This window comes from Gorilla gorilla, chromosome 12 (genome assembly GCF_029281585.2).
Source record: "Gorilla gorilla gorilla isolate KB3781 chromosome 12, NHGRI_mGorGor1-v2.1_pri, whole genome shotgun sequence".
In the NCBI taxonomy this organism is placed as follows: Eukaryota; Metazoa; Chordata; class Mammalia; order Primates; family Hominidae; genus Gorilla; species Gorilla gorilla.
In genome coordinates this window covers 91,950,389-91,962,583 of record NC_073236.2, presented here as the reverse complement: position 1 = coordinate 91,962,583, position 12,195 = coordinate 91,950,389, and the positions used below count along the sequence as shown (strand labels likewise).

Genomic DNA, 12,195 nt, shown 5'->3' with positions numbered 1-12,195 from the left:
CACTGCAACCTCCTCCTCCCAAGCTCAGGTGATTCTTGTTCCTCAGGCTCCCTAGTAGCTGCGACTACAGGTGCCTGCCACCACACCTGACTAATTTTTTGTTTTTGTTTTTTTGACACAGAATCTCATTCTGTCACCCAGGCTGGAGTGCAGTGGTGCAATCTCAGCTCACTGCAACCTCCGCCTCCAAGGTTCAGGCGATTCTCGTAATTTTTGTATTTTTTAGTAGAGACGGGGTTTTGCCATGTTGGCCAGCCTGGTCTGGAACTCCTGGCCTCAAGTGATCCTCCTGCCTCAGCCTCCCAAAGTGCTGGGATTACAGGTGTGAGCTACCACACCTGGCTGTCAGATTTCTTATTTATGTGTCTCAGCTGCAGGTCAGGCAGATGGCTCTGCTGATCTTGGTTGGGCTCCTTCACACATCTGAGGGTCAGCTACTCTGGATGTGCTCTGCCAGGCTGACTCAGATCTCCTCCACATTCCTCTCCGATTCCTCATCCTTCCAGCAGACTAGCGGGTGTGCTCTCATGACAGTGGCAGGAGGCCAAGAAAAAACAAGCCCAATTGTGTGGGAAGGCAAGAGGAAGCTCCCATGTGCTTTTCAAACCTCTGCTAACATCTTATTGGCCAAAGCAAGTCACATGGTGAGCCAGAGACAAAGTGGGAGGGACTTACAAAATTACAAGAAGAAAGAAGGCTGTTGAATTGGGGGCCATTAAGGCAATCAGCTTGCCATAAGGGCTAAATATACACAGGCATTGTTCTTGAGTGTTGAGTGTACAGTGGTAAACAAGCCTTTAACACCTGAAGTGCAGTGGAGAAGAGCAATACATAAATAACTAAGCAAAATTAGGAAGTTGATTCCATGAACTTGTGGACCAAGTGATTGGTGCACAGATGAGAGTAACAAGTGAGGCTGGGCCTGGTAGCTCACGCCTGTAATCCCAGCACTTTGCGAGGCCAAGGCGGTGGATCACATGAAGTCAGGATTTGCAGACCAGCCTGGCCAACGTGGTGAAACCCCGTCTCTACTACAAATAGAAAAATTAGCTGGGCATAGTGGTGGGTGCCTGTAATCCCAGCTACTAGGGAGGCTTAGGCAGGAGAATCACTTTAACCCAGGAGGCGGAGGTTGCAGTGAGCCAAGATTGTGCCACTGCACTCCAGCCTGGTTGACAGAGTGAGACTGTGCCTCAAAAAAAAAAAAAAAGAAAGGGAGCAACAAGGGAGACTTACTTTAAATTGCCGAAGACGTGAAGGATGAGAAGGAGCCAGCAATGTAAAGTCGGGGACAGAGAGCACTGGACAGAGGGCAAAGCCAGTGCAGAAGCTCTGAGATGGGAAAGAGGCTCTGAGCCTGGCCAGAGTACCATGAATGAGGAAAGTGAAGGCATAAAATAAGACTGGAGAAGTAACAGGGACCAGCAGTAAGGCGTTTGGATTGTATTCCTTATGTGATGGGTGGGAATCCACTGGGAAGTTCTAATGGGAGAGGGAAGTGACACCATCTGATGTGTGCTCTGGCTGTTGTACAGAAGATGGATGAAGTCTGGGTGTGGTGGCTCATACTTGTAATCCTAGCACTTTGGAAGGCCAAGGTTGGAGGATCGCTTGAGCCCAGGAGTTCGAGACCAGCCTGGGCAACATAGTGAGACCCTGCTTCTACAAAGAATTTAAAACCTAGCCAGGCATGGTGGCTTGTGCCTGTAGTGCCACTACTTGGGAGGCTGAGACAGGAGGAATGCTTGAGCCAGGAGTTTGAGGCTATAGTGAGCTATGATTGCACCAGCCTAGGCAACAGAGTGTGACCACATCTCTAAAAAAATTTAAAGATTAAAAAAAGAGCCAGGCGTGGTGGCTCATGCCTGTAATCCCAGCACTTGGGGAGGCCGAGGTGGGTGGATCACTTAAGGTCAGGAGTTCGAGACCATCCTGGTGAAACCAACATGGTGAAACCCCATCTCTACTAAAAATAGAAAAATACAATCCCAGCTACTTGGGAGGCTGAGGCAGAAGAATTGCTTGAACCCAGGAGGCAGAAGTTGTAGTGAGCTGAGATCGCGCCATTGCAATCCAGCCTGGGCAACAAGAGCAAAACTTAGTCTCAAGAGAAAAAAAAAAAAAAGGAAATGGAGGAATGTTAGGAAGATGATAGCAAAAGCAGAGATCCATATTAGGAGGATTCTGTGAGTAATGGGGAGAAGAAGAGGAGACAGTTTTGTTCTATGTGTGGAGGTGGAACTGGCAGACATTGCTGAGGCTTTGCATGTGAAGGGCAAGGGAGAGGAGGTATCAAGTCTGACTACTTGAGCAACTGGATGAATAGAGGTGTGTCACTCCCTAAAATGGAGAAGATGGTGGAGGACAGATTAGAGGAGGGGAGATCAAGAGTTCATCTTAAGGCCAGGTGCAGTAGCTCACACCTGTAATCCTAGCACTTTGGGAGACCTAGGTGGGTGGATGGCTTGAGCCCAGAAATTTGAGACCAGCCTGGGCAACCTGATGAAACCCTGTCTCTACAAAAAATACAAAAACTAGCCAGGAGTGGTGGCATGCAGCTGTGGTCCCAGCTACTTGGGAGGTTGTGGTGGGAGGATTGCTTGAGCCTGGGAGGCGGAGATTGCAGTGCACTGAGATTTTGCCAATGCACTCCAGCCTGGATGACAGAGTGAGACCCTGCCTCAAAAAAAAAAAAAAAAAAAAAAAAGAGTTCAGCTTAGAATATGATAAGTTTGAGATGCCAGAGAGATAACCAGGCAGTTGGATCTAGGGGGGTCTGGAACTACCTTCCCCCTCCATGTCATTTGACGTTGGGTCTTGCAAAGAAGGAAACTAGTTGGGTGGGGCAGAATTCATGACATAATGGATTGGTGGGAGTAGTCCAGCAAGGTAAGGGCTTGAAAACGTCTTGATGAGCTGTTAGTCTTGATAGGTAAACTGTTTAGTTAGTTTACAAACTTCTCTTTCAGGAGCAGATATTTCCTGGAGGAAGCAGGCAAATTATTTTTGTTTGGTCTTAAGTGTTATTTAACACAGGGAGAAGAAAGTTTGTTCATTTCAGTTTTTTTTTTTTTTTTTTGAGACAGAGTCTCGCTCTGTTGCCCAGGCTAGAGTGCAATGGTGTGATCTCGGCTCACTGCAACCTCTGCCTCTGGGGTTCAAGCAATTCTCATGCCTCAGCCTCCTGAGTAGCTGGGATTACAGGTGCGCACCACCACGTCTGGCTAATTTTTGTATTTTTTTTTTTTAATAGAAATGGGGTTTCGCCATGTTGGCCAGGCTGGTCTTGAACTCCTGACCTCAAGCGATCCACCCACCTTGGCCTCCCAAAGTGCTGGGATTACAGGCATGAGCCAACGTGCCCGGCCTCATTTCAGTTCTAAGCTTCATTAACTAAGTGTTCTCAGGCAAGAATCTTTCCTTCAGGCAAGCACCTTTTAATAATAAAAATAATGATTATACAGTGCTTACTCTATGTCCAACAGCTCTGAGCACTTTATGGGCATTATCTCATTTAATTCACATAACAACTCCGTGAGATGAGTACTATTATTTGCCCAATGTCATAGATGTGCCTAAGCACAGACAGGTTAAGTAATCCACTCAAGGTCACACAACTAGTAAGTGGGAAATCTGGGCCCCTACATCCAAACTCTGAATCCCTCCCTCCCTCACTTAGCTGCTTAACTTCTCATTTTCTCCTTATATTGAAGGGGTTGGCCCAGAGGATAAGGGATGTTGGGGAAAAACTTTTCCTCTATACTCTTAAGTTCAAGTACTGGATATTTGCAAATTGAAGTGACAAAAGACAGATTTGCAAATTTGTTTATGCATGCAATGCCCATATGCACAGGAGTGCTCTATGATGCACAGCTCAAAGGGCTGGTTAAAATTTGTGGCTTATACACTGTAGTAGGAGAAGTTGAAGGGGCAAGACAAGGCTCCTATGGGAAGAATGCATAGGTTTCTTTATGAAACACAAGTGAGTTTTTAGGAAAACAAACTGGAGATAAAGTTTGTGATAACATTTGCTTATGCAGGGGCCTGTGGTCTTTCTATTATATCTTCATAGCCATGAAACTCCCCTGGAGAGGGAATCTGAAGTAGGTTTACTCTTGGTCTCTCCTGGTAGCTTCTGGAAGAAGAAATACATAGCAGTCTTCATTTCTCAAAGGTTTCTGCTTTTCTTATAAAAATTAGCCTGCACTTGGCTGGGCATGGTGAATCACTCCTGTAATCCCAGCACTTGGCAGGCTGAGGCAGGTGGATCACTTGAGGCCAGGAGTTTGAGACCAGCCTGACCAACATGGCAAAATTCCATCTCTACTAAAAATACCAAAAATGAGATGTGTGTGGTGGCGGGCACCTATAATCCCAGCTGCTCGGGAGGCTGAGGCAGGAGAATCGCTTGATCCTGGGAGGCAGAGGTTGCAGTGAGCCGAGATCACACCACTGCACTCCAGCCTGGGTGATGGAGTGAGACTCTCTCTCAAATAAACAAACAAACAAAAATTAGTCTGCACCTGTACCTCTGGCTATTGGTGGTGGAGGTAGGGTGCTGAAGTGGGAGGATGGCTTGAGCCTAGGAAGTCGAGACTGCAATGAGCAATGATTGTGCCACTGCACTCTAGCCTGGATGATGGCAAGACCCTGTCTCAAAAAAAAAAAAAAAGTTTCTTCTGCTTTTAGTCAGATTTAGGAAGCTCCGAGAAGGCTTCTTTCTGCATCTGTTGAATCTCAAATGTCTTCAGCCTAAAATAATCTTTATACACCAAATCAGGGATTCTGAGTGGTTCCCCACAGGGCTTATCCAGTTCCATCATACTTTGGCTCATTGTGAAATGGCAAAGGGGGCAAAAGCAGCCTGAGGGGAAGGGAAAGATTTATATTTATAGTGCATACATTAGACGCCTGGCAGCAGTTTTCACTTTATCTCATTCCATCCTCCCAATACCTCCATAAGCAAATATTAGTGAATCCCCATTTATCAGATTAGGAGACCAAGGCTCAAGTGCAAAAAATTTACCCACGGTGCCCAACCTGTACCTGAGGTTGCCAGGATTGAGAACAGGTCTGCGTGGCCTCAGAGCAGGGCTGATCCCAGAACAGTGAATGCAGAGGGCAGGAATGGCCAGTCACTTGGGAAGCAAGGCTGGGGCCAGACTTTGGAGATCAGAGGCTGAGACCATATTAGAAAAGTACCTGGCAATTCCACCTAGGATGGCTTTGGAGAGCTAGAGAAATGCTGGTGCTAGCCCTCCCCATCCCTCTATCCCCCAGGGCCATTTGTGGTCTGAGATAATGAAAGTTTCCAGCCAGTTAGTCGAGGTGGCTCATGTCTGTATTCCCAGCATTTTGGGAGGCTGAGGTGGGAGGACTGCTTGAGCTCAGGAGTTTGAGACCAGCTTGGGCAACATAGGGAGACCCCATCTCTACAAAAAAAATTTTAAAAATTAGCCAGGCATGGTAGTAGCATGCCTGTAGTCCCAGCTATTCTAGAGGCCGAGGCAGGAGGACTGCTTGAGCCCAGGAGGTTGAGACTGCAATGAGCCATGTTTGCACCACTGGTGACAGAGGCAGACCCTGGCTCAAAAAATAAAATAATAATGGATGTTAGCCACAGGATGGAGAAGATAGCTGGAGTGGGGGAGGGGAGTGCCTCCAGGCTATGGAAGCCCTCAGGCCCATCTTTCCTCTCTCCAAGTGGACTCTGGGCCTGTCTTCCCCAGCCAGCCTCCCAGAGCCTCCACCACACCTTTGGTACTTAGGGGAGTACACAAGAGGCTTTGATTTCTGTACCCTTGCTGACCAAAGGCAGACTACAAGTGCTATTTCTTTCCACCTGACTTGCACAAAGTTTCTCCCCTCCTTTTTCCTGAGAATTGAGAAAGTTAAAATAAGCAAGGAATGAGAAATTTGAAACATTCCAGGCCATTCATCTGCCTGGGATAACAAAGATTAAGTCAGCTACAAAGTTAAACAGGAAACACAATCTCTCCCAAGGATAAACTGCCATCCCAAAGTAGCATAAGGAAAACTGTTTTTTTTACTCTCGACAATCTCAGAAATCTTGTTCTCTAAAGTCATAGGCTTTCAGAAACTTTGCTGGCTGAAATTATTGTTATTATTTATTTATTTAGAGACAGGGTCTCAGTCTGTCACCCAAGCTGGAATGCAATGGTGCGATCACGGTTCACTGCAGCCTCGACCTCACGGGTTCAAGTGATTCTTCCACAACATCGCCAGTAGTTGAGACTACAGGCATGCATCACCATGCCCAGCTGGTTTATTTTTAATTTTTGTGTTTTTTTTTTTTTTTGTAGAGAAAGGGTGTCACTCTGCTGCCTAGGCTGGTCTTGTACTCCTGGGCTCAAGGAATCCTCCCACCTCGGCCTCCCAAACTGTTGAGATTACAGGCGTAAGCCACCTCCCCTTACCTTGCTGTTTGAAATTATATCAGCAAAAATGAAACATCCCACTCTTGCCTGGAGTGTCTTACTTTGACACAGAAACAGCTTTGATTTACAACCCAGGTGTGTAACTTTAGATACGGGATTTGTGGACACTATTCCACATCTATCTTAACTTTGCTGTTTCCAAGGAAATGCGACCTTGGGTGGACTTTGTAGTCTAGCTTTGTCTTTACACACAGCTAGACTTGAGCTTTCAAAACACTGTTTCACGTAAATTTATCCTAAACTCCACCCTCTCCCTCCCTTTTGTAGTTTGGTGAGACGCCCCATGGTTCGTCTGCTGTGGAGGCTCCCCGTTGCAACCAGCAAAACAAACCCTGACTTTGGCAGACTACAGGCTTGTCCCTGGTGATCGTGAGCTGCTTGGGCTAGGACGGAACCCTCACAAAACATGCCCCTCCTTTCTTCATCCTTGACTTTATCTCCCAAGGCCTAAGACAAAGACGTAGATTGCTGGGTCATGCTGTTCCTTGGACGGGCAAAGAGGGGAACACAGGGCACTGTATTCTTCTGGAGAATACTTGTTTTCTTCTTCTGTTTTGTGTGTGTGTGTGTTTTGTTTTTGTTTTTTTTTTTCTGAGACAGGGTCTCAAGGTAGGAGTGCAGTGGCCTGATCATAGCTCACTGCAACCTCAAGCTCCTGGGATCAAGCAATCTTCCTGCCTTGAGCCTCCCGAGTAGAGAGTAGCTAGGACTACAGGCACACGCCACCACTCCCGGCTAAATTTTTTAAATGTTTTTGTAGAGAAGGGGGGGGTCTCACTATGTTGCTAGCTGGTCTTGAACTCCTGGCCTCAAGTCATCCTTCTGTCTTGGCCTCCCAAAGTGTTGGGATTGTTAAGTGTGAGCCACTGTCCCTGGCCAGTTGGTGATTTATTTGTATAACTGTCCAATTTATTGAATACGTATGGCATGCCAAGCACTGGGCTGAGGGCTTCATAATGCCCTTTCACCCAATGCTTACTTAGCACAACCCATGAAGAAGGTAGTGTTAATATCATCCCTGTTTTACAGATGTAGAAACTGAGGCACAGGCTAAATAACTTGCCCAACAAGCTCATGCAGTTTAGTAAGCAGCTCAGCTGGGATGTGAACACAAACTTTGAATACAGAGCTCTTAACCAGTAGGCCAGAGGTTCCCAAACACCTAGTATATTTACTACCTTAGTACTTTCCCGCCACATCTCCTAGGCCAAAACAACTCCATTGATTGTTATGCAATTTACTAAGTGTAGCCATTTGAAAAAAAAATACATATAAAAGAAAAATATTTTTATTCAGTTTTCAAAATAACCCATATATATAGTCATGGAATGTATGTGTTGGTTGGGCACTGCAGACTAAAGACAGTTTAGGGCCTGGCACGGTGGCTCAGGCCTGTAATCCTAGCACTTTGGGAGGCCAAGTAGAGAGAAGGGCTTGAGCCCAAGAGTTGGAGACCGGCCTGGGCAACATAGCAACACCCAGTCTCTACAGAAAATAAAATTATCAGGGTGTGAGGATGCACACCTGCAGTCTTAGCTGCTTGGGAGGCTGAGGCTGGAGGATCAGCCTGGGCAACAGAGTGAGACCCTGTCTCAGAAAAAAAAAAAAAAAAAAAGACAGACTTTTATTCAGATATGCATGCAGGAGTTCACAGAAAAAAAAATGTGAGTCCAGGAGGCTGTTATTTGGCATTTATGCAACTTTTTTTTTTCTTGAATCTCGAAATCTACTTTATATATACCATTTAATAGGGGAAGAGGAGGGAGAAAAAGGCTTCCATGGGAAGAACAAATAGGTTTCTAGGGGAACAAAAGGGAGATAAGAATGTTTGTTTTTGCAGATGCAAGTGGTCTTTGTCTTTTTTTCTGGCCACTAAAACTCCCCTAGAGAGGAGATTTACGGCAGCTTCACTCCCAGAAATTTCTGCTGTTAGTCACATAAGGGAAGCTTTGAAAAGGCATCTTTCTGCATCTGTTGGCTCTCAAATGTCTTCAGTTCCAAGTAACATTCATGCCAATTCTGGGGGTCTGAGTGGTCCCCACATAATCCACGTGTTCTCTTGTCTTTTAATGAAGTTTGTGGGAGGCATCTAACTGTAGCCTCCAAAATTTGGCCCATAGGTACTACTGTCCTTATCAAAGACGAGGAAACAAGTTCAGAAAAGTATTAATTGCTCCGAGTTATTTGCTTGGCTAGCTAGGATCAGAGCTCAGTTCTCCATTTAACCCAAAGCCCAGGCTCTTAACCTCTTACAACTGGCGCATCCCCTCTGAACCTCCATTTTCTCCCTGTAAAAGAATAACATCGGCTGGGCGCAGTGGCTCACATCTATAATCCCAGCACTTTGGGAGGCAGAGATGGGTGGATCACGAGGTCAGGAGTTTGAGACCAGCCTGGCCAACATGGTGAAACCCCATCTCTACTAAAAATACAAAACTTAGCTGGGTGTGTTGGTGCCTGTAACCCCAGCTACTCAGGAGACTGAGGCAGGAGAATTGCCTTAACCTGGGAGGCGGAGGTTGTGGTGAGCCAAGATCGTGCCATTGCACTCCAGCCTCGGTGACAGAGCAAGACTCCATCCCCAAAAAAACAAACAACAACAACAAAAAGAGAATAACGTTATATTCAGTTGAACCAAAATGAATTAAATATTAATATTTGTACTTCAAAAACGGTCCAGCTTGGCTGGGCGCAGTGGCTCACGCCTGTAATCCCAACACTTTGGGAGGCCGAGGCAGTAGGATCATTTGAGGTCAGGAGTTCGAGACCAGCCTGGCCAACATGGTGAAATCCTGTCTCTACTAAAAATACAAAAATTAGCTGGGCAGTAGCGGCGCGTGCCGGTAATCCCAGCTATTCAGGAGGCTGAGGAAGGAGAATTGCTTGAGCTTGGGAGGTGAAAGTTGTGGTGAGCTGAGACTGCACTACTGCACACCAGTCTGGGAGACAGAGTAAGACCCTGTCTCAAAACAAAACAAAACAAAACAACCAAAAAACCAAAAAGGTCCACCTTGGGCAACATAGTGAAACTTCGTCTCTACACAAAATTTTTAAAATACTAGCAGGGCACCGGGCACAGTGGCTCATACCTGTAATCCCAGCACTTTGGGAGGCTGAGGCAGGCGGGTCACTTGTGGTCAGGAGTTTGGGACCAGGCAGGCCAACATGGTGAAACCGTGTCTCTACTAAAAAACAAAAATTAGCTGGGCATGGTGGTAGGCACCAGTAATCCTAGCACTCAGGAGGCCGAGGCATGAGAATTGCCTGAACCCGCAAAGCAGGGGTTGCAGTGAACCAAGATGGCGTCACTGTACTCCAGCCTGGGTGACAGAATAAGACTCCTCAATTAAAAAAAAAAAAAAATTAGCTGGGCATGGTGTTGCGGGCTTGTGGTCCCAGGTACTCAGGAGGTTGAGGTGAGAGGATTACTTAAGCCTGGGAGGTTGAGGCTACAGTAAGCCAAGATCACGCCACTATACTCCAGCCTCTGTGACAGAGCCAGACCCTGTCTCAAAAAAATTTTTAAAAGGGCAAATTTTGGCAATTTCACATAGTTCAACCTAGTATAAGGTGGTTGTAATAACTAAATGAGATAAAATGGTGTTAAGTTGGAAGCATTATAGTATTTCTGTTAACAACATAGGGCTCCAGAACCAGCTTCCTTGAGTTTAAATCCAGGCTCCACCACTTCCTAGCTATGCAGTCATGGGCAAGTTACTTGACCCATCTGTGCCTCAGCTTCATCCATGATATGAAGATACAGGATAAACAGCCTCTTACGTGCAATTCTGAAATCCAAAAAGCTCTGTAAACCAAAAGTTTGGGGGTAAACTCATTTGGTGGGAAATTTTGACCTGAGGCTATTTATAGTCTATATTCTGTATTCTTTGTACTTAGTATGAATAAGCATGTAAGTTTTACTGCATGTTTGATTTCAGCATGTTCCCCCAGACTCTCTGGGGGTGTTTACATATGCCGGTGGGGGAAAGAGACCAACTCTCGAATATTATCTCAAACAGTTGGTTTCACTGTGCTTGCTTGGGTAGCACATATACCAAAATTGGAATGACCCCTGCACAGGGATGAAATGCAAATTCGTGAAGCATACTGTATTTTTCTTAGCACATACCACCTTTGGCAATATTCTTTTTTTTTTTTTTTTTTTGAGACGGAGTCTTGCTCTGTCGCCCAGGCTGGAGTGCAGATGCGCGATCTCGGCTCACTGCAAGCTCCGCCTCCCGGGTTCACACCATTCTCCTACCTCAGCCTCCCCAGTAGCTGGGACTACAGGCGTGTGCCACCACGCCAGGCTAATTTTTTGTATTTTTAGTAGAGACGGGGTTTCACTGTTAGCCAGGATGGTCTCGATCTCCTGACCTCGTGATCCGCCCACCTCGGCCTCCCAAAGTGCCGAGTGCTGGGATTACAGGCGTGAGCCACTGAGCCCGGCCCCCGCCTTTTTTTTTTTTAGGTTGATTTTATTACTTGCCTAGCAAAGGAGAACCTTCTGGCAGAACAGTCTCCAAGAACAAGGCAAAGAACTAATCTTACATAGGTTTTTACCAATGTACAGCTGTTGATTGTGACTGGTTTCCGGCAATCTGGATTTCATATTTATTTACAGTTTGGGATAAGGGGACAAACAATTGTCTGTCTTCCACTTTCTTTCTTGAATTTGAATAGAACCTTTTTATTCTCATAGCCTCTTAGCTTTCTTTCTTTCTTTTTATTTTTTTTTTGAGACGGAGTTTCGCTCTTGTCGCCCAGGCTGGAGTGCAGTGGCGCGACCTTGGCTCACTGCAAACGCCGCCTCCCAGGTTCAAGTTATTCTCCTGCCTCAGCCTCCCAAGTAGCTGGGATTACAGGCGCATGCCACCACGCCCGGCTAATTTTTGAATTTTTAGTAGAGACGGGGGTTTCACCATGTTGACTAGGCTTGTCTTCAATGCCTGACCTCAGGTGATCCGCCCGCCTCGGCATCCCAAAGTGCTGGGATTACAGGCGTGAGCCACCGCGCCCGGCCTCTCATAGTCTCTTAGCTTTCTAAAATTTGAAAAATCCTGTAAAGACACACCTGGGCCAAAGGGCTCAGATAACGGACTGTGGCCCTTAAGTACTTACCTCACAGGTTATTGAGAGGATCGATTTAGTTACCAGATGTAAAATGCTGGGATCAGTGCCTGGCAAAGGAAAACTTTGTACAGCTGCAGGCTTTTACCATACACAACAGCATCGCTAACGAACGCTATTACAATATTCATTTAGCATTTACCAAGTGCCTACTGTATACAAATCTTGAGAATACAACGTGAAGGTGAACTGCTGACCGAAGTTTGATCCCTTTCGCTCCGGCTCCTTGCGAAAATGCTCTAACGGCAGGAGGTCTCGCGAGCGCCGGACGCGTTTCTCCCCGCGAGCCCCTTTCCGGGGCCTTTCGGGTCCTCCCGGTTATCCCCGCCCAGGCGGTGCGCGCCCCCGCTGTTCCCGCTTCCGCTCCAGAGAGGGAGGGCTTTCCGAGCCTGCTAGCCCCGCGGCCGCAACTAACCCCGGGTCGGAGTGTTCCGGACCGGCCAACCCCGCGGCGTGAGGGAAGGGGAGCTCAGCAGCTCCACGCGCGGGGCCCAGGCGGCGGCGGCAGGGCGGGCCCCTCACCGCCAGCGTGCCAGCCCCGCCCCTACCCACCAGTGTGCCAGCCCCGCCCTTCCCCACGTCGCCGCGCGCTCGGGGGCGGGGCCTG

At 47.1% G+C, this 12,195-nt stretch overlaps 1 long non-coding RNA gene across 1 annotated transcript in view; it reads right to left on the bottom strand.

The window, feature by feature from the left end:
• The window catches only part of LOC129531590 (uncharacterized), a 28,428-nt gene extending 16,482 nt beyond the window's left edge, over positions 1-11,946 (bottom strand). The window contains exon 1 of the long non-coding RNA XR_008676867.2: positions 11,580-11,946. This is a non-coding gene — a long non-coding RNA (uncharacterized lncRNA). The remainder of the gene's footprint in view (positions 1-11,579) is intronic.
• Between the last annotated feature and the right edge of the window lie 249 nt (positions 11,947-12,195).